Source organism: Podarcis raffonei, chromosome 4 (genome assembly GCF_027172205.1).
Source record: "Podarcis raffonei isolate rPodRaf1 chromosome 4, rPodRaf1.pri, whole genome shotgun sequence".
Lineage (NCBI taxonomy): Eukaryota > Metazoa > Chordata > Lepidosauria > Squamata > Lacertidae > Podarcis > Podarcis raffonei.
Genome location: NC_070605.1, coordinates 33,449,331 through 33,472,890, shown reverse-complemented (window position 1 = coordinate 33,472,890; position 23,560 = coordinate 33,449,331). Strand labels below are relative to the sequence as shown.

At 40.3% G+C, this 23,560-nt stretch overlaps 1 protein-coding gene across 6 annotated transcripts in view; it reads right to left on the bottom strand.

The window, feature by feature from the left end:
* ZBTB20 (zinc finger and BTB domain containing 20) overlaps positions 1–23,560 on the bottom strand; it is a 484,288-nt gene that overhangs the window by 441,902 nt on the left and 18,826 nt on the right. For 4 of the 6 annotated variants that reach the window (XM_053386087.1, XM_053386086.1, XM_053386089.1 and 1 more), the window contains exon 1: positions 7,180–7,857. The exons of the other annotated variants lie outside the window; for them this stretch is intronic. The gene's annotated coding sequence lies outside the window, so the exon portion shown is untranslated. Of the gene's footprint in view, positions 1–7,179; positions 7,858–23,560 lie in introns of those variants that run through there. 6 annotated transcript variants of the gene reach the window in all.

Sequence of the window (23,560 nt, the reverse complement as noted above, 5' to 3'; positions counted from 1 at the left end):
GTGGTGGTGTAACTAATCTTGGTTCCACCACAGTATTTCACTTTTTGTACTAGAACATACAAGGGTGCAGCACTTACACCCCTTTTGGCTATCAAGTGTCCTTTAAGCCTGTTGCTCATGAATTGCTCAGGTGTTGAAGAACACATATGGGTATAAACTGAGGAGGCCCTGTCCCCACTGGTTCTAGATCCAAATTCTGCATGTTGCAGCTGGAAAGTTGAAGAGGAATTCTTCACAAGTTCAGCTGTACCCACTCAGAATCCTTCCTACAATATGGAATCCTGCACAATCTCAATCACTGAGGGGAATCTAAACGTATTCAACCAAACAATGGAAGAATCCCAGTCTAGGCCGTCTCAATCAATGTAGGAAAGGACAGGGGTAGAAACAGGAACATTGAGGGTGGGGAGTGCACAGCCCCTCCACAATTTAAGCCCTCAAATGTTCGCTGAATGTCTGAAGAGAGCTTCTGTTTTGTTCCAGATCTAGCTAACATGCTCCGTTAACACTTCCTTCTTGCTGGTTAGCAATTTTCAAAACAAGCACATATTTCATAGCATCATAGAACTGCATAATTGGAAAGGGACCTTGAGGGTCATCTAATACAACTCCCTGCAATGCAAGAATCCTGCCTACAGCCATCCCTGGGTGGGCTTGAACCACCAACCTTCTGGTTAACAGTGAGATGTACTGACTCATTGCGCCACAGAGGTGTCTCTGTTGAAGTGAGATTAAGGGGACCTCAAAAACAGGAATAGCGTAGTAAAGGACAACCTCACATCAAAAGCACTCTTGACTGAATGCTCCCACTGAGTCACAAGTTATGTTTGGTCATGCTGCAGAGCAGATGGACATAGACCAGCTCTGCAGCTGAATCAAATGTATAATTGGAGCAAATCTGTAGATTTGCACCAGTACAAACACTGCCTTAGATTTAACAAAACCAAACCTTTCCATTCTCCCATATTTTATCAGCTCCAGGCTTTTCTACTCAAATCCCATCTCCTTCCTAAGACACCTGCAGCTTATCAGACAACAGTACACCATTATCTGTTGTTTTTTAATATAGTGGCCCCTATACTGTCTCTTATAAACCAAAGCAAACAATATAAGTGTGGGAACTTCGCCCAAAGTTTTCAATCCTATCTTGATAGCACATTTATAAGTCTGCCTGGAATTTGAAAACAACAAAGTTTCTCAAAGACCTGTATCTAGAGGGTGTGCTTTTTTAAACTAGAGAAAAACACAATGTCAGTAATCAATTAGTTTCAGAGGTTATAAATATCCTGGATACTGTGAAATGCAAGCATCTGTATTCAGTGTTCCTTCCTTCAGTCATATCATGCTAATGACCTATAACTACAAACCTGCTCAACAATAAGAATGTAGTATGTTGAAGAAATTCCACCCAGGACTGTCCAATCCTCTGAATGGCTTCCTCAGTTAAGTCCCTCTAGATTGAACAAGACTTACAAACTTAATTCATTCCGGAGGTCTGTTCTTAACCCGAAACTGTTCTTAACCTGAGGTACCACTTTAGTTAATGGGGCCTCCTGTTGCTGCCGCACCGCCAGCACGTGATTTCTGTTCTCATCCTGAGGAAAAGTTCTTAAACCAAGGTACCACTTCCAGGTTAGCAGAGTCTGTAACCCAAAGTGTTTATAACCCGAGGTACTACTGTACTCCCATGTAAATGAGCTAAGGACTGCAATCTAAACAGAACGGGGGGGGGGGGGGGAATACTGACTGGAATGCATATAACTTTTTGTAAATGTGTATCAGAATTGTGGTTGAGCTATGCTATCAGCAGTGGCACAGAGACCGCAATACAACCAGACAATGATATTTAGGTAAACTCAACCATTGATTGTGGAGTGTTTACATTTTAGTGAAACAAAAGCTTCCATTCATAATGGTTCAATTTAAACATAAAATTTCAAACTTCAAATAATAGAACTTTCTTAATCGACATCCTTCATCTTGCACCTATTCTTGACGTATTCTTCCATGGTTTGCTTTAACTATAGTTTAATTTTGAGTCATAACTGGGGCCTACTACAATGAGAGACAAGGTAATCACAGCTGCCTCAAAACCAAGGGTTCAAACCATGATTTGGAGAAATCCTAGATAGCTCTAATCACAGTTATCAGATGTAAGACTATAGCTATGGTTGCAGCAAACTATGGTAGGATGGGGAGATTCCTGTACAAATAGGGTGGGGGGAGAAGAGGGAGCCAATAGGCATGTTCAAGATCTCCCCAGATCATGGTGTAGAGATTGGAAACATCTGAATTGACCATCCTGGTTAAACTGTATGCACCGCATATCCTTACGCTGCTTACAATTCAGAAGAATTAATATCAATTAATTTTTAAAAATTCAAATTGAATAAACTCAAACTTGAACAAGGCATCCAATAAGGGAAAGTGGGAATTGATTTCATCATTTTTGCTGCACACATTTAACAGAAAAACGAAGCTAAATCAGAACACATTTGCTATTAAGGATGCCTGTTTAACGGTCTATGATATTTGCAGAACAAGTACAGCAGAGACAGCAGCAACAAAAGCATATTCCCTATGAAAAACTGAATATGGGTTACTACTAAGTGAGAGACAGCAGACTCAAAGCAAAGAGAGAGAGAGATGTCAAAAGACAGGCCTCCTTCCATTCTCATTTAATCAAAGCCATACAATTAGTAGATGTCCATTGTTCTTTACATTTTATTTTATACACAACAATGGATGCAATAAAATATAATAAAATATAATTAAGAGGAGCCAAGTCACACTACTTGATTTCGGTGGCATACGGATTTGTACCCATTATGTTTTGAAGCTACCCATGCCTTAACTATGCCTTCAAAAGCTCCAAGCTACATACTGTTCGTCCTGTGACTAATGAAAACTGGATATGTCCATTCCTTTCACAATTCCTTCTACCTATTTCACAATACCCTCAGCCCCTGCTGGCCTTCTTAGAATCCTGGCAAAAACAAACACTTCTATTAATTAGTGCTAGAGACTGAAGCACGATTACAATGAGGAAGCAAAGGATCAGGCCCTAGTGGTACAGGATAGAAAAATGTGTCCTAAAAAAAGAAAAAGCAACAGCAAGCATTAGTCTTCAGCAAAAATTTCAGAATACTGAAAAATAAGCAAGACTATCCAGGACACATTGCAGTTAAGTTGAATGGGTCCCAAACTTGAGAAGAAACAAACTCTTACCTCAGTATGTAACTGGGAACCATGGCATAAAAGCGTCAAGATCTATCTTATCATACTACAATAGCATCACTATCGAAGAAAGCCTATTAGAGAAGAGAGCATATTTAAATCAGCAGCAGCAGCATTTATTGGTTAGGGTTGTTTTTTTGTTTTACTTTGTGTTTACTTGAGCAGGACATGCATTTTATATGAAGCCAGTTTCACTTTTGCATATACTGGTAGTTTCCCTGCTGATGCTGGAACTGAATTGCCAATACTATGCAGACAGAGGAGATGCTGGGTTTGTTTTTTGTTTTGTTTTGTAACATAAATAATTAAAAGAGTTTAATATATATTTTTTAAAAATAAATAACTTGGAATAAACTTGAACCGTTTGTTTTTTTTTAAGCTCCTCACGGCCACAAGTATCTTTGCTGTGCTGCCGTAGAGAAGTCCTATAAAATTACATAAGGATGAAACTGATCAAGAAGGTCACTTTTTTCATCTTTTTCTGAGCAGAATGTTTCATGTAACAGCTCTCCTTGAAAATTACTAAGGTTTTTTTTTAAGAGATGCAGAAAGGATATTTTAAATGGAGTTAAAACTAACTCTAAATGTCTTTAAGTTTCTTGCTTTTGTTGTTATTCTTTAATGCTTCATAGGTATTCATCTATGCTTCTCTTGCAGGAGAGAAAACTTAATATTTATAATAAATCAGAAAACTGTCCCACACGACTTCATCAAGTAAAAAGGACTGAATGATTTTCTCTCTTCCATAAAGGCTTTAGCCAAAGTCCATTGAAGTCAATGAACTTTGGGTCGTGACCCTAAAGCCAAATATAGCAGAAAATAATTTCCGAAACAAACTTCAGTTTAGTAGACATTTTGCTACCAAATTTGCCTGCTTGGTATTTTCACATTCTGGTCCTATTAACAAGTAGGGACTGACTAAACTCTCAAACGAATTAACGAAGAATACATGTATACCAGTCAGTCCAAATTGTTTTAGCTACAGGGCATGGCAAAGCATGAAATAACTACTTCAGAGCACTTCCTCATGTGGGTGTGTTAGATAACTATCTGTTCCAACGCTAAAATAAAGCAGACTGTGACCAAACCAACACTACTGTAGGATGTTCTCCTACTAGATGGAAAGGGGTTTCAAAGAACTGCAAGGTGCACAACCTATTATGCCCAGCAACGTTACTAACATTCATTACTGCTCACTCAGTTACTTCTTCTGAAGTTTACTTTTCACGGCTCAATACAAGTTACCATCAAGTACCATACAAGTTACGGCTCAATACAAGTTCCGTTAATTAAGAGAGATTTTGCAGGGAAATAATTTATGCCAAAAAAAAAATCGAATATTTTCAATGACAATTTTTTTTCTTTTAAAATCAACATTCTTCTTTTAACTCAGGAAAAAGCACACACACACACAAACAAATTTGCCCCATGCAATGTGATAGTTTGCTCACCCAAGGGTCTTATAAAATTAAGCAATATATTTTTACCCTTTTTTAAAAAGGGGGATGTAGAACAGCTGGCACAACATCTTCCATACCACAAATTCATGAAATATTACAATAAAATAAAATACGATAAGCCTGCAAGGATCCCTGCAATTGAAAGAGGTATCCTATAAGGGAATATATACTATTCTAGTTCAAAAGCAAGCATCAGGTGTCTGAAAACACATACACTTCACATGGGGTGACTGGCAGCTGAACACTGCTGCTGAAGCTTGCCAAGCGTTCACCAAATTGCTCCCCCTCTGAGGCATTTAATAATTTGCACACAGCTCTTCTCACTTTCCTACCTCCCAGCCTAGACCAAAGTTTCAAGGTCTGCAATTCCTGGCAGGGGAGCTACGTACACTTTTAAGGCTACAGATTCTTATGCTTAGTTCATATATATTTAAAAAGAAGTATATGTCCTTGCTTAAAAACAACTGTTGGTGTGTTTGACTTAAATTATAAGTAAGGGAAGATAAAAGAGGCAACTGAATTGCTATCCGAAGTAACATCATCTTGGGCTGCTGGGGGTGGAGTGTCACACTGCAGAAAACTGTACTTAAAAGTCCATCATAAAACATTTTGCCAACCAAACTTATTTTAATGCACATTTATCAAAGTATTAGGGGCTGAAAAAAATTCTATATAGCATGAGGGAGCCTTATTTGCCAAGTCTGTTGGATCATTTGTTGCAGTAGTTTAAATTAACATGGCTTGTCCAGCATATTCTCTGGTGAGATGGGAAGCTTATAAGTTTAAAAAAACAACAGCAGCAACAAAAGAAAAACTTGGCATGCTGCTTTCAAGTGGACAACACTGATAACATCAAAAACTTTTATCATCTGGAAAGTATAAATTAAATAAATGATGTGAGCAATCTCTTCTACGCTGCTAGGTGGGTTAGGTAAATAGCTGTAAGGCCTCCTTTGTGTTATCAAGAAAGGCCTAATGCAATTTAAAATAAGGTATGTCTCTTGTTATTTTATAATCTTGTTTTTAATGGATTGTGACTGTTGAAAGATCTCCACTGATTAGCATCCATTTTCTATAGCATAGTAATTACTCATGGATTCTCCACAATATTTTATGTAACTCCCTTCCACTTTCTCCTGCTTTCTTTTTATATAGCCAGCGAGTGTTGTAGTTTTACTCTGTAGAAGCACAGACATGAGTTCAGGTTTAAAAATCCTTCTAAATGGATCAGCTTGGCCAGCCTTTAAAAGCTACTGCGGGGAGGGGGGTGGAGAGAAAGAACTATCATGAAAAGCTCCTCAAACAATTTAAAATGGTCTTCGGCACTCATCACAGTCCGTTCCTTGGCAAAATAAAAATAATCTCGCAAACATCTCCAGTGCTTGAAACAATATACAGCTTATGGGAGAAAAGGAATAAATAGCCTTTTTAAAAAAAAATTAATAAAGCACCCTCTCTCAAGACATTTTGGTACATTGTAAAAGACCCTCTCCCAGCATCAACACAGAGCAAAACACAAGCACACTTCAAGAGAGTGTGGGATGAAAAGAGTTGTGTGTATATATGCGTGTGTGTGGAGGGGGGGAGGAAGAGGATTGGAAGAAATCAGGGATACTAACTCCCTTTTAGAAAGTTTGAATTCTTATTCCTCAAGAGTAGCCTGTCTAGTTAAAAAAAAAAAGCTATACTCTCTCTTTTTTTCCTTCTTTCACACACTAGCAGCAATCATATATTTTTTAAAAAATATATTTTTTGGCAGGCAGGGAACAGATAGATGTAGAATATTGCATTCGAGAACATCTATCCCCAAAGAATGATTTATATATATTTTTAAAATCCCTTTCAAAATAGTGCGGCCTGCTTCCCAGGTTGCAATTTGTTTTCATATATCGAAAATATGGACTTTAAACTCACAACAGATACCAAACAAAGAACAGTAACTGTAATCTCTGGTCACCGGCATTACAGTTAAAAACTCATTGGCAAACACTGAGACAGACACACACACACACACACACACACACACACAACATTTAGCAGTAAACAAGGAGAACATGATATATGGACAGACAGATGGAACATAAACAGAAAGGAAAAAGCAGAGACCCACTAACATACGGAGAGGGTTGTTTTAAAGGAGTGAAAGATATTGATTTACTTGGAACCGGTGTTGGAAAAACAAACATATTTGTTTCCTTTCCTGATTTAAAATAAAAAGTAATTAAAGTGCAATATTATAAAGCAGCATATCTTTAAATAAGTGGTATAGAGGAAGGGGGGGATGCATCTGTGAAGGAGGCTGGCCTATAGATGTTCCAAAATTTTCTGCTCACACATAGGTCTCACAAACTTGCATCCCTAAAATAAAACAGCCAGAGGAGAGGAGATAATACAAGTGTCAAGGGAAGGAGGGGGGATTGTGGGGAAAGGAAAGGAAAATATTCTCTCTCTCTTCTTTTTTTATAAAAGTTGACTGGCCTACCTTGCTCCCCAGTCCTCAGTTTGTCTCCTCATAGTCGCTGTCTCCCTGGAAGTGCAGTGTGAATGGTAATGACTGCCTGCCTCCCTAATGAGTCCATTTTCCTGCTCTTGATGTTGTGTATATACACACACTGCAACCTACCTTACAAACCACAGAGACGGGAAAGGGAGAGAGCGAGAGAGAGCGAGAGAGAGCGCAAAGCGAGAGTGTGAGAGACAGAGAGAAAGGCACACACAGACAAAGCCCTCCTACCAGACAGCAGACAACCCTCCTTCCCCTATCTAGCAAAATACAACTCGGCTAATGCAGCAACAGGTTCAACGCTGCCAGACTGAGACCGTGCAATAGAAAAGGGTATATATATAGTGGAGATCAGGATTTCTGGCACACAAGCCGTTTAATGTCAGCTGGCCCCACCTTCCTTATTTATGTTACAGGATGTTGGAATGCATTGTTCCAGGCAGTCCGTGTAATTATCATAAATACATTTTTTTGGTGTGTATATTAGCAGGAAAGGCTGAAATGCATCAGCCACTCTGCTTTGTAACCTGATAGCTTTAACACATGCATGGAAAGTGTAAACATATCTCTTTTGACAGGCAAACCACACAAAGCCTTCTGATGATTGGGCATGGGATCTTTTTAAGAAAGCAACTCCTGAAGATAGATTTCCCCAGACAATAGTGGAGCAGGGGAAACCGATCTTGCTTAGGAGGAAGGCTGCAGAAGAGGTTGCCAGTAAACAAATTAAGGGAAGGCCATTTCTCCAGCATTCCCTCCCTCCCAAATATATATATATGGAATCTTCTCCCCACAACAGCTATAATAATGTCTTCTACTTATGTCTGAACAGGTGCAACATGTACTATAGGACATAGTACACACTGTTACAAGGACAGAAATAAACCCTTTTTTGAACTGTAAACAGGACATGGTTATTTAAACTAGTATAAGGTCTCAGATGCAGCACTTTCAGCTCACCCTCAGCCTGATACATTAAGAAGAAAATAATAACCACGGCAATTGAACAGTAAAAATGAGATTTTAAAACATTATGCCACATCTAAAATACACATGTATATTTACTTAGCGGATACAAGGCAGACAAACTTGTACTCTTATGTGACCAACTTTCAAGTGAATTTCTATGTTCCCATCTCAAAGCTGCAGAAGCAATATTTTATATACAGTGATGGGAGAGAGAGAGAGATAGAGTATATAACATTTCATGTGTGGTAAGAACCATACATATATACCATAAGTGAGCTTATAAAGTACACACAAATGAGCAACTAGGCTACTTCCCACGGGGGACACATTCTCAGCTTCAAGTCTGCAGAAAAAAATAAGTCAGGTTCAAAATATTTGGATGATACATGCACCCTCCAACTTGTTGTAAGACTTGCTCACTCAACTCCACTGTACACACAATTTCTGATACAGTACCAGAAGTAAAAATAAAAATATGTAGGCACAGAGACTTATAGAGGACAGCCACAGTAGTGAAAAATACACATACTGTATCACTTCCATAGATGGCTTCCCCAGAAGTACGGTACATTTGTCTATTACTACAACAGGCTAGGCACCGTCCTAATGTACATTTATCCATGTGGACTGTGGTTACACACAAAGGAAGCTGCCGTGTCAGAGCCCAAGTCCATCTAGCTTAGCATGGTCTGTCTGCACTGACTGCCAGCAGCTCTCCAGGTTTTCAGACAGGATGTCATTCCTAGTGTCACCAGAAGATGCTGGGGATTAGACCTAGGCCCTTCTACATGAAAAGCAGGTGCTCTACCACTAGACTACAGCCCTTCCCACAGTCAGCTTGCTAAATAAAAGGCTTATGAGTTTTTGCTCCAACAAAATTACTCCTACAGGTGAAGATAGATAGGCTGCAGCATTCTGGAGGTCTTTATTATTTTACCAATTTTGGATGAGAAACAGAAAAATACTTGTAAGGGTACCAGTAATCTACAGAAATACTGAAAATCTTAACAGGAACATGGCTTATAATATATTTCAAGCTACGTATATCCAGTGCAGGGATTCAGTGTCATAGCACATCCAAGTCTGACACACAAGTAGACACTCAAAATAGATACAGCTGTATGTCCTTCCCTTTCTCTACGGGTGTGACTTGCAAACGCATTCCTATGAACAAACGTTGAAACTGTGAACATATGGAGCTGCCTTATACCACGTAAGACCCTGGATCCATCTACCTTAGTACTGTCCACTCTGACTGGCAGCAGGTCACCAATGTATCTGGAAGTAAGCTGAGCCCTGCCACACAAGGTCCTTTGAGGGCATTGCTGGGGATTGAACATGTGACCTTATGTATGCGACACATCTGCTTTATGATGGAGCTATGGTTTCTAACTTCCTCCTCTACTACAGTCTTGAACAGTGTTGTAGCAACTTGCCCAAGGGCTAACAGTACATAGCAAATACTGATATTCAAAGTATAACATAATAATCACATTATCTTTTCCTGTTTACATCTCCCTCCATCTCCATGCTCTCCCACTGTTGTCCCCCTTGTGGCTATTATTAGATTATAAGTCCTTTGAAGTAGGAACCCGTCCTCTTGTTCTTTGTAAAGTGCCAGCAACCTATATTACCTAAAATAAGATCCAATCACTTCATTGAAGGGGGAAAGGGAAGTTTCTTTCCCCTCTCTGTATTCTTAGGGCTGCCAAATGTCCAGACATTACCGGGATTTCAGAGGCGGAATTAACATCCGCGGGGGAGAATTTCTGAAAGGCGGCGCTTTGTCCTGGATCTTAGGCAAGTCAATTGAAAAGCTCAACAACTTCTGGGGTGTCCTGGTTTTTACCTTTTAAAATATGGCAGCCCTATGTATTCTGACACGCTACTATGGCTATAAACCAGGTATATGTTGTTTTCCCAGCAGTGGCAGATCAACAGCAATGGGGAAATGCTCTTGGTGTCTTGCTCACAGCTATAACAGCAATACCCAATCCCAGAAAGGAGAGGGGCAAGAGAGACCTTTGGTTCCAACCCGCTACTTGACCCATGAGCAGCAAACCAGATAGACAGGATGGTAGGATGGGAAATTGGAGGCTCATTTGAGAGTCTGGGGTATGGAATCAGATCCTTTTGCATCTCCCAGCGACATAATTCAGCTCAGAATAAGCAGTACTACTTTTTTTAAGCTTGGGGAAATAGTTTGTATGTCCAAATCCAATTCTGTTCATAATTGAGGGAGTTTGCCCTATCACTACAACCTATCTACTGTAGTAATCCCAAGGTGCAGTCTGAAAGCACCTTCCTGAAGACTAGAGTCAAGGTCTACTCTAGTCAGTGCCTGGATGGTGACTATCTGGGAACTACATGTACACTGTCTTGGGTTCCATGATGGGAAAATATAAATCTAACAAAGGCAGCAAAAATGGCCTCGATATAAAGACATTTCCAATGTTTCCTATAATTTAACAACCCTATCACAACACTAAGTAACACTCAAGTTAGTATAGAAAACTTTGGTTTTATTGAACCCAGTAAGAAGATATAATAAGCGCTGCTGGATCAGACCAAAGGCCTATCTAGTCCAACATCCAGTTTCCCACAGTGGTGAACCAGGTGCTTGCAGGAAGCTCACAAGCTCAACACAGAGGCAAATACCCTGTCCTGCTGCATCCCCCCCCCCAACAACTAGTACTTGGATGCATATTGTGTCTGAAACCTGAAGACTGCATATAGCTAGAATTCATAATATGTAGTGTGAGCCAGTAGCTTATGGCTTCAAAAAGAGTTTAGACAAATTATTGGAAAATACATCTAGGAATGGCTGTAGCCATTAAAAGAGGTATTCTCCAAGGATTTGTCTAAACTCTTTTTCAGGCTCTAAGCTACTGGCTGTCATTACATCTTACAGCTGCGAATTCTGTAAATCAGTTGGGCAGTATCCAACGAAATAGATCTGCTAGTGCAAGGATTTCTGCTTGTACAGTGGAACTTCTTCCTTTCCTATCACCGCAAACACTCTAAATCTGTTCTAGGGGTCGTCCCCCCAACAATCCAGAGCAGTTTTTTTAGGGGTAGGTGGGTACAGGCGCATGCAGGGAGCAGAGAAGTTACATTACGCAAATGGAAATCCTTGGGCCAGCAGATCTATGTAGTTGGATAATACCCACTGCTTGTTGGCTGAATTTTAAAAAAATTGTCTGACCTAAGATCTCCCTCCATTCAGGTTCAATAGATAACCCCGAATTCTAGTATCATGAGACATGGAGAAAAACATTTTTCTACGTGCCTTCTGCACACCATGCATAATTTTCTAAACCTCCATCACCTCCCCTATTGCTGTCATGAACTGGCAGGACAGCAAGGAGGAGGAGGAGGAGGAAGAGGAGGAGGATCCGGGGATGGGGAAGGAAAGGTTGGTGTAGGAAGTACTCACAGGGCAACAAAGGATGACAAGGAGATGGGGGAGGTTAGTGCACAGGAACCAGAGCAGCAGGAACCATCACCAGAACCAGAGGGTCACTTGTCTCCACAAACATGTCAGGCTCTGATGCGTAGGGAGCAGCAGGCAGGGCACTCTAGGAGGCCTGAGGCAGTCAAGGGCCAACAGCCCAGCAACCTAGCTGGCCAGGTGGGGATCGTTAGCTCTGGGAGGAGGTGTGGGATTTCTTAGCTGAAGTAGGCTTGGAACAGGTGGGAGTCACATGCCTCATCAAGCCCAGATGATGCAAACAGCATGCAGAGTACAAACGGGAAGCAGAGCTGAGGTGCTGTGTCTGCTCAATGGCCCATGTTGATGGACCTTGGCTTGAATGTGTCAGGATCTCTGTGGGGCTGTGCTTCAGCTTGGACACGTGGTTTGACCCTGGACTGGGGACTTGACATGCTAACTTGCTGCCAGGTAGGCCAGGGGTTCACAACAATTACTTTTTTCCAAACTAAAAAGTCTCAGACTTTGCAACCTTTCCTCACAGGCCCCTAAAGTTTTTGCCGCCCTTTTCTGCACCTTTTCCAGATCGACAATATCCTCTGTGAGATGTAGCAACCAAAACTATACATAGTGTTCCAAATGGCATAACAGCATTACAATATCAGAATGGAATTCAGCTTTTTCAAAGCTGATGCACACTATGTCAAAGTTTTCCACCAATATCTATTTTCTCCTTAGTTAACATGAATTCAGACCCTACCATCGTATAAACAAATATAGTCTATTTTCTCCAGTGTGGATCACTTTACACTTACATCCCACATTGACCTTTTCATTGCGCATCACACAGTTTGAATTGATCCTTTTGGAGGTGTTGCCCGTTTTTGTTTTCACCACCCTAATTAAACTGGAATGGGAGCTTTGTTCCCAGTATAAATCGTAAGCATGCCTCCCAGCTGAATTGGGACCACTACAGAGGGCAAAGGGTTACATCCACTACCTCAGCTGATCTGAATCAGGGCCCTTATACAGAAAACTTGTTAAAGCTTGCACTCAACAGTACACCATATTATTAATGCCAAGTATACTTTGGCCCTTAAATGTTTCTAGAAATATAGTCTACATTTTACTCAATAAGTTCTATTGAGTTTAATGGGGCTTACTCCTGATGAATGGATACAGCAGTGCAGCGGAAGAGCCTAGAAAGTCTTGTAGGCTAACACAATTATTTCCAAAGAACAATAGAACAACTTCTCCAGTGGCACCGAATAGGAAACTTAACTAGATAAAATATTCTGGTTTCAATTCTGGCCTACTCTTTAAGCTAACAGTAAGAAAAAGAAACAACAACAATCTTGTTTGCCTGAACTGAGTCATTTCTGATTTATCAGTTGCTCAAATGTGTATTAGTAACAATAAGAACCACAAGAATGTCTAGGACAATTAAGTCAGTGTGCTCCCAAACCTCCACCTGAGAATATAAAGTATCATTGTTAATAGGAAGAATCACCTCTGAGTTGAGTGCAGATTGAAAAGGTACCTTAGGAGTCATTTTCCACATGAAGTTATACTGAACCGCTTATTTATTTCAACCCTTCTGGAATTCACTAATTCAGCCTGTGCCAAGTTAACAGGATTCTCAGGCGTGAAGGGAACTAGCACTAACACACATATATGCGTGTGGGTTTTTGTTGGGGGGGGAGTATTTACGATGTGTTTAAATTACTATTAATGGTTATATATTGGTTCTGAAAACGAAAGCTGATCAATGGGACTCACACTGGTGCACAGTATTGCCTCTGAAACCAGCTCCTACAAACACAGCAGGACCGCCGCTAAAAACATTAATGCCATGCTCCTATCCTAAGGCCTGTAATCAGCTCCCCTGTAAGTTAAGCTGATTTCACAGCAAGTACCTATAGCAGAACCACAAGCCAGGGGGACACAGTGGCGCCATGAATAACTGCCATGAAACTCATCAGACCACATCACAGATGCAGCACATATATATGCCCATTCTACAAATGGACAAATAACCCAAGCCCATTCCCCCCCCCCGCCTTGTTCGTGCCACAAAGCACAGTCTATCCTGTCCTGACCATTTTAAAAGGGGGGAAATATGTACAGGAAAATGAAAATTAAAAGGATCAAAAAATGTAGGCACTACTTATGAGGGAGCCCAAGGGCTTCTTTAATGTATTCTCTCTTTCAACAGTGTAAAACTGCTAGGGTCAGCTACAAAACACAGGTAAAAATGCTTCTGAAAATACTCCAGGAAGCAGAAGCACATCACAATGTGTCATTGCTTCCTGGTAACTGTATGAGGGAAAGATAGTAGCCCTGATGTATTGATGGGAGCAGCCATCCTTTCTACAACGCTCCTTTGTTTGCACATGTAACTGTAACATGTTACTGGAGCATTTTTTTTAAAAAAGGTTTTTTTACCCTGTACAGCAGTCACATTTTGTAACTGCTCCAGCAGTTTTAAGCGGTTACACAGAAAACACTTTTGGGAATGGCAGCCCTGAGACCGCAACCTGAGTACTGGCAATCCAAACAGTACTCAAAAATCTAAGGTAGGCAGACTAAACCATAGATCCATGCTCCGTTCAGACTAGAAAAGTAGGAACCAAAAGTTTTCTCCAAACTGCAGAAGCTAATTCTTCCTTAATTAATTATTCGTTTTAAGATGAGGAGAAAGATAGACATTTCTGTTCTACTGTATTTATTTAACAAAATTTATACACCACTTGATAGTAAAAAAACAACCCCAAAAACAAAACTTCACAGCAGCTTACAAAAAGATAAAGCAATCAAATCAAGAACAATTCACAAGAGACAGAGAGAACATAGCATTTTACATTGAAATATAGGTAAAGGTAAAGGACCCCTGGATGGTTAAGTCCAATCAAGGTGACTATGGGGTTGTGGCACTCATCTCCCTTCAGGTCAAGGGAGCCAATGTTTGTCCACAGACAGCTTTCTGGGTCATGTGGTCAGCCTGACTAAAACGCTTCTGGTGGAACGGAACACCATGACGAGTGCCAGAGCGCACGGAAACATTTACCTTCTCGCTGCAGCGATACAGAACAATTGTGTATTATATAGGACAGGTGGCAACCCTAAAACACTTTTTCTATGGTAAGTATAGTGCAAGTATAACTTTTGTAAGAAGCATCAATGTAGGCTTGGGCTGCCAAACATACACAAGAATGCGTGTAGACACCGTTACAGGTCTCCTCAAGGTCTATATACTATCTAGTCAGAAATATGCCTCCTTGGGCTTTGTATGGGATATAAACTGGAGGAAAACAGAATAGAATAGTGCCAAAACCTGCCCTCCAATTTATCAACAGCTTCCCCCCCATTTTTCTGCCTCTTTCTCAGGACATTTTGGAATTTATTTGGAATTCTGGTTGGTGTAGGGTTCAGCTTACCTAATTGTTGCAAAGTGGCTGTGGATGGTGTGTGGGCATTCCTTTCCATCAAACATTTCTCTAGCTTTCTGCAGCCTCTCAGGCTGCCTGTGTTTCCTGATTGGAAAAAGCCCCATAGGAGAAGTTACCTCATGTTTCCCCCTGAGTTTGAAGCTGTGGAAGGCAGGGATGGTGGAGACCAAGTGCCTCAGACTGTTGCAGTTGCTGGTTTTGTTTTTAAGAAAAACCTTCTCTTTTACCATAAGAAACCTTTCTGCATTGGTTTCTTTAAAAATAAAAGACTTTTAAAAAACAAACAGGTGTTGGCTCATGTGAGACAGCGGACCCACCTTCCCATCCTTACAGAAAAGCTCAGCTGTGGACCTCACGGGGTGGACCAAAACTCTGAAAAGCTGCAGAGTGCAGACCACTGGAGAGATGATTTCTACAATGAAATAAAGGATACCTCACAAACACCACTTGGCTGCTGCACAACACTGAACTTGTACGCCATCCAGAAAATTCCATAGACATTTTCCCTTCACTTTCAAAATTTTCTAATGCAATTTATTATCTCATAAATTTATGGAGAACGGTAAAAAATAACAACTGAGATTAATTTTTTGCCACAGCACTAGAACAGAATAAAGACAACTGGGCCCTACTTATTTGTAATCAGGCTGAGGCTGCACTCACACCATAGTTTATTGTGATGTATACAAGTCATAAGGAGCCTCAGGCTCACATGTTCTTCCTTCCCTCCTTCCCTTTTTGGAAGCTTTCACATAGAGTTTTAGTTAACCGCAGTTTGCCGTGTCATTCAAACTAATTGTAGATGGACACTATGTAGCTTTGGAAACTACTTAAGATGGCTTGTTTAAATCTGACAATAATTAGTGCTAACTATAATTTGTCATGGGACATGGGTGGTGCTGTGGGTTAAACCACAGAGCCTAGGACTTGCCGATCAGAAGGTTGGCGGTTTAAATCCCTGCAACGGGGTGAGCGTCCATTGCTCGGTCCCTGCTACTGCCAACCTAACAGTTCGAAAGCACGTCAAAGTGCAAGTAGATAAATAGGTACTGCTCCGGCAGGAAGGGAAACGGTGTTTCCGTGTGCTGCTCTGGTTTGCCAGAAGCGGCTTAGTCATGCTGGCCACATGACCCAGAAGCTGTATGCCATTTCCCTCGGCCAATAAAGCGAGATGAGCGCCGCAACCCCAGAGTCGGTCACGACTGGACCTAATGCTCAGGGGTCCCTTTACCTTTTATAATTTGTCATGCCAGACTACGTGACTGTGACTACTGTGATTAACTAAAACTGAAAGTAAATGCTTCTGAAGTCCCCTCCACATTGGGGGGGGGGGAGAATGTGAGCCTGAAATTCATTGTGAATTATGCGCATTATGCTAAACCATGGTTTAGTGTGCTAAGTGAACAAAGCCAGTAGGTCCTGACTGGATGACCAAGGCCAGTCTGAGGGATTATCACATAACAATTTGATAGTCTTGTAAACAAGACATAAATGGTAGCACAGATCTCACACATACACTGAACATTCTGGCAGTTTTATATAGAATTATCAATGCCATATATTAAATATGTAATCAGTCGTGTCAAGCTATTTCCATAGAACTTTACAACAAGCCGAAATAGACAGAAATGCTTTTTAAAAAAAAAAAATCTATTTGACCCTAGCTCTCTCTTTAGCTTGGCAGTATCTCACTATCCTGTTTCCAGAGTGACAGCCTTGACTATTCAGTTGTCTCTGCTGATGTCCTGCAGTGCGTGTGCAACTTCATTCAAATGCGATGAGAAAGATACCAATTAAACAAGCACAAGAGCCCTGCAGCTTGCCAGCCTGATTCAAATTAGATACCTGTATGAAGTGATTAAAATTGGGGTTTTAAAACCTGACAAATAACAAGAGGACAGTGTGTTTGATTTATATCAGCAGGAACCAACCAAAATGTAAAAGGACCACGCAACAGCTCCACATCACCATAAAATCACCAGTTAAGGTACAATGAGGATTGAACAAGAGAAATACAATGTACCTTTGCTGTATTTGCACCATGTGCAGCATTTCACAACGTCTTTCACTTCAATAATCATTACTTTAGTGTCAGACAGTTCAATAATACAACATTTTGCACCATTCTAATGGTCTTTCTCCATAGACCTCAAAGTAAATTACATGCCTTTATGGACTTTGTCAAGGAGGAGGAATTTAGGAAGTGAAATAAATGCAGAAGAATTTCTGAAACTCAAGACTCAGAAAACAGAAACGAATCACTTAAATCAGGAATGTTGAACATACCAGAAGCCTTATAAGTGTCCTTAAGAACCCCCAAACACATATCTGCTTTAGGGAAATATGTATAATTTGGGGCTATTTTGGTTCAGGAAATTTATTTTGAATTGTGCTTGGAAAAAGACCAGGGGGGCATGAATATTACACATGTCTATGGCATTTTTTAAAAGTTTAGTATTTATTTGAATTCATAGTTTGGTACCAAACTGACTATGGCACTGGCCAACTGATGCACTGGGGGAATGGGGTGTTGACACACACTTTTCCTCTCAGCTTCTTCCCTCAAAGACTAGGAACGTGCATGGTCCAACGAAGAAACAACCTATAACCAACAATGGTAGCCTTCCACAATGTTATTAATCCACTATATTTTCAAACGTTATGGGCTCCCTGGTTTAGACCACCTCAGAAGCTATAAGTCAGAATCACTAATTAATATCATACATTTTCAAAGCAGTTGATGTTGGTAACCATCAACCACATCCTGTGATGGTAAACTTGATAATTCAGCTATGTGCTTTGTGAAGCACTTCAGTTTGTCCTATTCAGATTCATTGGATGACCCCAGATTCTAGTACCAAGAGAGGAAGAAAACCTTCACCCTATCAACTTTCTCTACACCATATGCATCTTTTTATAAACCCATTTCATGTCCTCCCTTGCTCATCTTTTTTCAAAACTACGAAGCCCCAAATGTTGTAACATTTCTTCATAAGGTAGATGCTGCAGCCCACTAATCATTTTGGTTGCTTTTCTGCATGTTTCACAGAACTATCATAACCTTTCTAAGGTAAGGTTACTAGATGTTTTTCAATTAATCCGGGGACACTTTTCAACTTCAGTCGGAATGGATGGAATTTGTCAGGGGACTGATTTGTAAATCTGGGAACCGTCCCCAGGAAACGGGGACGTCTGGTAACCTTATTCAAAGGTGGATCAATCAGAACTGGACACAGTATTCCAAGTTTAGCCACACCACAGATTTATATTATGTCATAACTATGTTGGCAGTTCTATTTTTGTTCCATTTCTTCATAATCTCTTACATGAAGTTCCGCCACACACTGGGTCAATGCTTTCATTGAGCTTCTACTACAACCGGCCTCTGTTGTCAGAAGCAGGAGGCCTCTACCTACCAGATGCAGGGAATCACTAGTAAGTAGGGGGGGGATGGAGTTGGGTCCTGTTTGCTGATCTCCCATAGGTTGGCCACTGTGAAAACAGGATGCTGGACTAGATGGGTCTTTAGTATGATACAGCAGGGAACTTTTCATGTTCTTACTGGGCAGACTGGGTGATTTGCTAATTTTTAAGTTTCTTATACTTTGCAAGTTGATATTTGATTCCACCTTAATGAAAATGAATTATTACAAGACATAATAATGGTTAAGAGCGGTAGACTCATAATCTGGTAAACTGGGTTCGCGTCTCCGCTCCTCCACATGCAGCTGCTGGGTGACCTTGGGCTAGTCACACTTCTTTGAAGTCTCTCAGCCCCACTCACCTCACAGAGTGTTTGTTGTGGGGGAGGAAGGGAAAGGAGAATATTAGCCGCTTTGAGACTCCTTCGGGTAGTGATAAAGCGGGATATCAAATCCAAACTCTTATAATAATAATAATAATAATAATAATAATAATAATAATAATACAGTGGTACCTCAGGTTACATGCACTTCAGGCTACATACGCTTCAGGTTACAGACTCCGCTAACCCAGAAATAGTGCTTCAGGTTAAGAACTTTGCTTCAGGATGAGAACAGAAATCGTGCTCTGGCGGTGTGGCGGCAGCAGGAGGCCCCATTAGCTAAAGTGGTGCTTCAGGTTAAGAACAGTTTCAGGTTAAGAATGGACCTCCGGAACGAATTAAGTACTTAACCCGAGGTACCACTGTAATAATAATAATAAATCTGTACACTGCCCATCTGACATTGTCACACCCAAAGAATATTTTCTGAGGCTGCAGTTTCATATCCACTTACCTGGAAGTAAATCCCAATGAGGGACTAACATCTCAGTAAGCATATATAGGACTGCAAACCATTCCCTACTGCATCTGTGGAGAACACTGCAAATTCAGAGTAGTTCAGCCCCAGAGACAGTCTGCCCTAGAAGAATGACGCTTCATGCCCACTCCAGTCCTAATTATCTCTGGATAATTTTGGAAACAGTCAGAAAGGTTCCAGAGAAACTACTTGTTATAATAAACAAAGCAGCAGACTTTTAAAAGATCCAAGTCCAGAATAGGTGGCAGCTAAGGAACAAACCAGTCAAAAAAATAAGTAGCTTATAAACTCAAGGATAAGGAATTCCACAACCTACCAGATTTCAGTAGTGAGAAGTTTAGAAAAGTGTTTTTCTCCTCCCAAGATGGATTTTTAAAATTTTAAATTATCTGTTGGGGTTTTTTTGTTAAAAATTGTGAAATGCAAATATCTTTTACATCACCAGAGAAGGCAGAAAACACTTCAATTAAAATTGATAGCTTAGATCAAAGAATAAAAGCCATTATAGGTAGAAGAATGAATAAAATAAGAAAATAGAGCATGCAGAGCATAATTTTTTTTTCCCTTTTTTTAAAAAATCTCCCCCTTAAGGAACATTAAATAGCTTTCCAAGAATATATTTTCCATTTTATCAATTAAAGATAACTAAAGATATAGCACTCCTCATGTGAAGGGAATTCTACAGATCCCTGATGATGAAGGTAATGCAGAACTGCTATGCAAACTTTTACTATCTTACCTGCTCAGTACCATAATTTCAAGCTATCCATGAATTTGCTGGCTGAAAAGTTCTCATGTTCCTTTAAATGCTTCCCGTCAGTTCTGCTATAGACAAAATGAACCAGGTGTAAAATCCCAGCTAATGAAAAGTAGGGATGGAAGAGAAATTGGATTCAGTTTGCATTTACAAGCAAATTTACTTGCAAATGACCAAAATGCAGCCATTTTTCAATGAAGTTATCCTTTAAAACTCACATGTCTGAATTCTGAAATGAAGTTCTCTAGTCAAGTAATGTGTTCAAAATTGCATATACTATGGTCAATTATGCATTAAAATGCATATATTAATGAAACTAGCATACCAAGGGCTTTATAATAGGAGGAATTGCTTTGCAAAATTGTGCATTTGGGGCAAAATTGCATTAAAAAATGTGAAGATGAGAAAAATCAAACCAAAATGCTAACGAATTTTCATTAGGAATATAGATAGATAGATAGATGATAGATAGATAGATAGATAGATAGATAGATAGCAAAATAATAAGGAAATCTAGATACCTAGATTAAGGTTACCAGACGTCCCTGTTTCCTGGGGACAGTCTCCGGATTTACAAATCAGTCCTCTGACAAAATCCATCTATTTAGTAGGAAGTTGAAAAGCGTCCCCAGATTCATTGAAAAAAAATTGGTAACCTTAACCTAGATAGGCATGGCAGGACAACTTACTCTATGATCTTAACCCCTTCATGCATGTTGATTATATGAGGCTGGATATCCCACAGATAAAACCTGTGGTAGACACATCAGCAGTTGCAGGAGCATTTTTTATGTCAGAGAAAAGCTTGCTATGCATTGCAGGAAGGATGTCATACAGTCTAAGCACGTAGAGGCTTTTTCACATGAGCTACACTTGAGAGGTCATGTGAGAAAAATAAGCAGTCAATTTACACTCGTGAACTGCCCCAAAGATGAGCACCATTCCAGGCTCTTTCTTCCACTTTCCATCTGTAGTTGTTTTTGCTTTTCAACCCAAAAGATTAAACTGCAACATACACAACTTGGTAAGACATAAGAAGCTTGTAATGTATTTATTGTCATGAACACCATCAACTTCACTGTAAGACAAAAGCAGCAATTTAAATAAATTATTGATGTGCTTTCTTTATACATACCTTGTTTTGCGGTTCTACACAAAACACAGTAAGCAAAAGAAAAGGGAGGCGGGAGAGATAAAATAATTTAATATTCCAGTTTTGAGGATTACAGTAACATGACTGTCGGGCCAGCCGTTACAAATGGCGCTTAATTCAGCATAAAATAAAGACGCAGAGAGCTAGCTTATTTCCTTGGACTGATGGAGCAGCTCTTTCAGACATCTTCTCCTCTCCAGTCCGTTTTTATTACCCTTTGTTCTCTCCAGCCGCATGGCTGCTTGCCAGTGTCTCATGTTACCTCATCTGGCCAGCTTAAACCCACCCACACCATATAGGGTCAACACTGCCCAGAGGAAACACAACTCCTTTTAAGGTCAATACAATTCTAATACATGTAAGGCACAGACATGCTGGTCACTGGGTCAGCAAGACACCAGGTGGCACTACAAACCTCGGCCAGGGCTTTCTGGCTCCCACCCTGGCTCCCACATGCCCTCTTTCTTTATATTTTAAGCATAATCATATATATCAGTACCAATGGCTTTGTCGAGCGTGATAAGCGACTCTTTTGACACCGGAAGCGGGCCGTGGACTGGAGAACCATGCAGTACATACAGAAATTAAAGAATGAATACATTGTATATAGCAACACAAAATAATGCAAATAACTACTATAATAATCACTATAATCAATAAATGTCGAAGCCAACTTCCATCAGGAAGCTAAGAATGTAAGAATTCTGATTCCATGCTGCATGGTAGGCTTCTTTTCTAGTTTATTAGCCATGCACTGGTGTCACTTCTATAGCACTGAGATTGGTCACTGTATGTTCCTGTAAGAGAACAAGAGCTATTAACCATGAATTTCAATGTATATTTACAGTTTGGATATATGCCCCATGATTCTTTCCCTCTTTTTAATTTGAAAATAACTGGGGGCAGGCATACATACCCAACATGTAGAAGCATGCAATAAACTAGTAAACTTAATCATAACTTGTACAAAAATATTATTCCTCCATATCTTATGATAATTTTCACCCGTAAAAGTCTTATTCAACAACACTGTTCTTATAGTTCGAGAGTGGCTGAGCCGTGAATACTGCCAGCCAGTGTAGGATTCAGGCAACTGCTGCTTGCCAGCCAATAAGGTGAAATATGGTGGTTTCAACTGGACCATGTCGTCTGCTTCTCTTCCTTGTATAATGGTGCAGCAAAGGATGGCAAGGCAAATGGTTAGGAAGCACTTCTGCAGTTGAAACCCATAAAGGCTTGTCCTCGATGTCCACTGCCGCGTACCCTCGTCCCCACGTGATCAGCGGGACAGGTCCATGCCATGCGGGATCAGGCAAGCGTCTGTACACCACCAAGGGGCAAGGGAGTGCCTCCTCCTTCCTAAAATGCAATTCCGCGGGAGTATGGGTCCTAGTATTTGGATATAAGGATGGTTAAACACAAAAAGAACTTGGTGAACAGCTGAAGGAATGAGTGCTGTTGGATGTTTCGGCCGCCAAGCTGTTTTAGCAATAGTGTTTTGAACATCAGGTGCGCTCTTTCCACTATCGCTTGCCCTATGGAGTTAAAGTGTATACCATGAGTTAATTTCACATTCCACAACATACAAAATTCCGAAAATGTTTTAGAAATATATGCTGGGCCAAAGGAATAGAAAACTGCTTAGCCAATGCTTTTGCAGGGAGATGAAGGTTGTTATAACATAGTATAGGATCAGAAAAGAGAGAAGGCAGAAATGTTCTTCAGAGCTGAATCTGCTCTTGAATTTCCCTCTGCTAAATACCCTGGGTGTGATGTGTGGGAGCGAAGATGTGCAACATAATAAGGAACTCTCTGTGCTGAAGTAAGGCCTACAGGGCAAGAAACAAGGAAAACAAGTCAGAATCCAAGGAAGGAGTTATATAAGATATTGGTAAAATAGCAAAAAGCGATATACATACTGAGTATCCACAATAAGATTGAAAGAATGAGTAGGAAAGGATTGAAAGGCAAGAATCACAGCCGCTAGCTCTGCTCGCTGGGCAGAAGACTGTGGAGAGGTAAATAAACATTTCCATTTTCCTCCCTCTTCCCATGTCACCCCCCCCCTATTTTTTGTTCCATCCATGAAAAGGGTTAATGCAGAGGGGAGAAGTGTGAGAGACAAGGGGTTTGTCAAAACATAAGTGACTTGTGTCAGAAATGTCAAACGGTCATCCTTTGGAGGATTAAAAATGATGACCTATAAAATCAGCCAAAACAATTTGCATGGCAGCATTTGTGATCAATAAATGCTGCTGTTCAGTCTGTGAAAATGGCATCTAAATTGATGCAACATCAAAACTGCTCAAAGTTATAGCA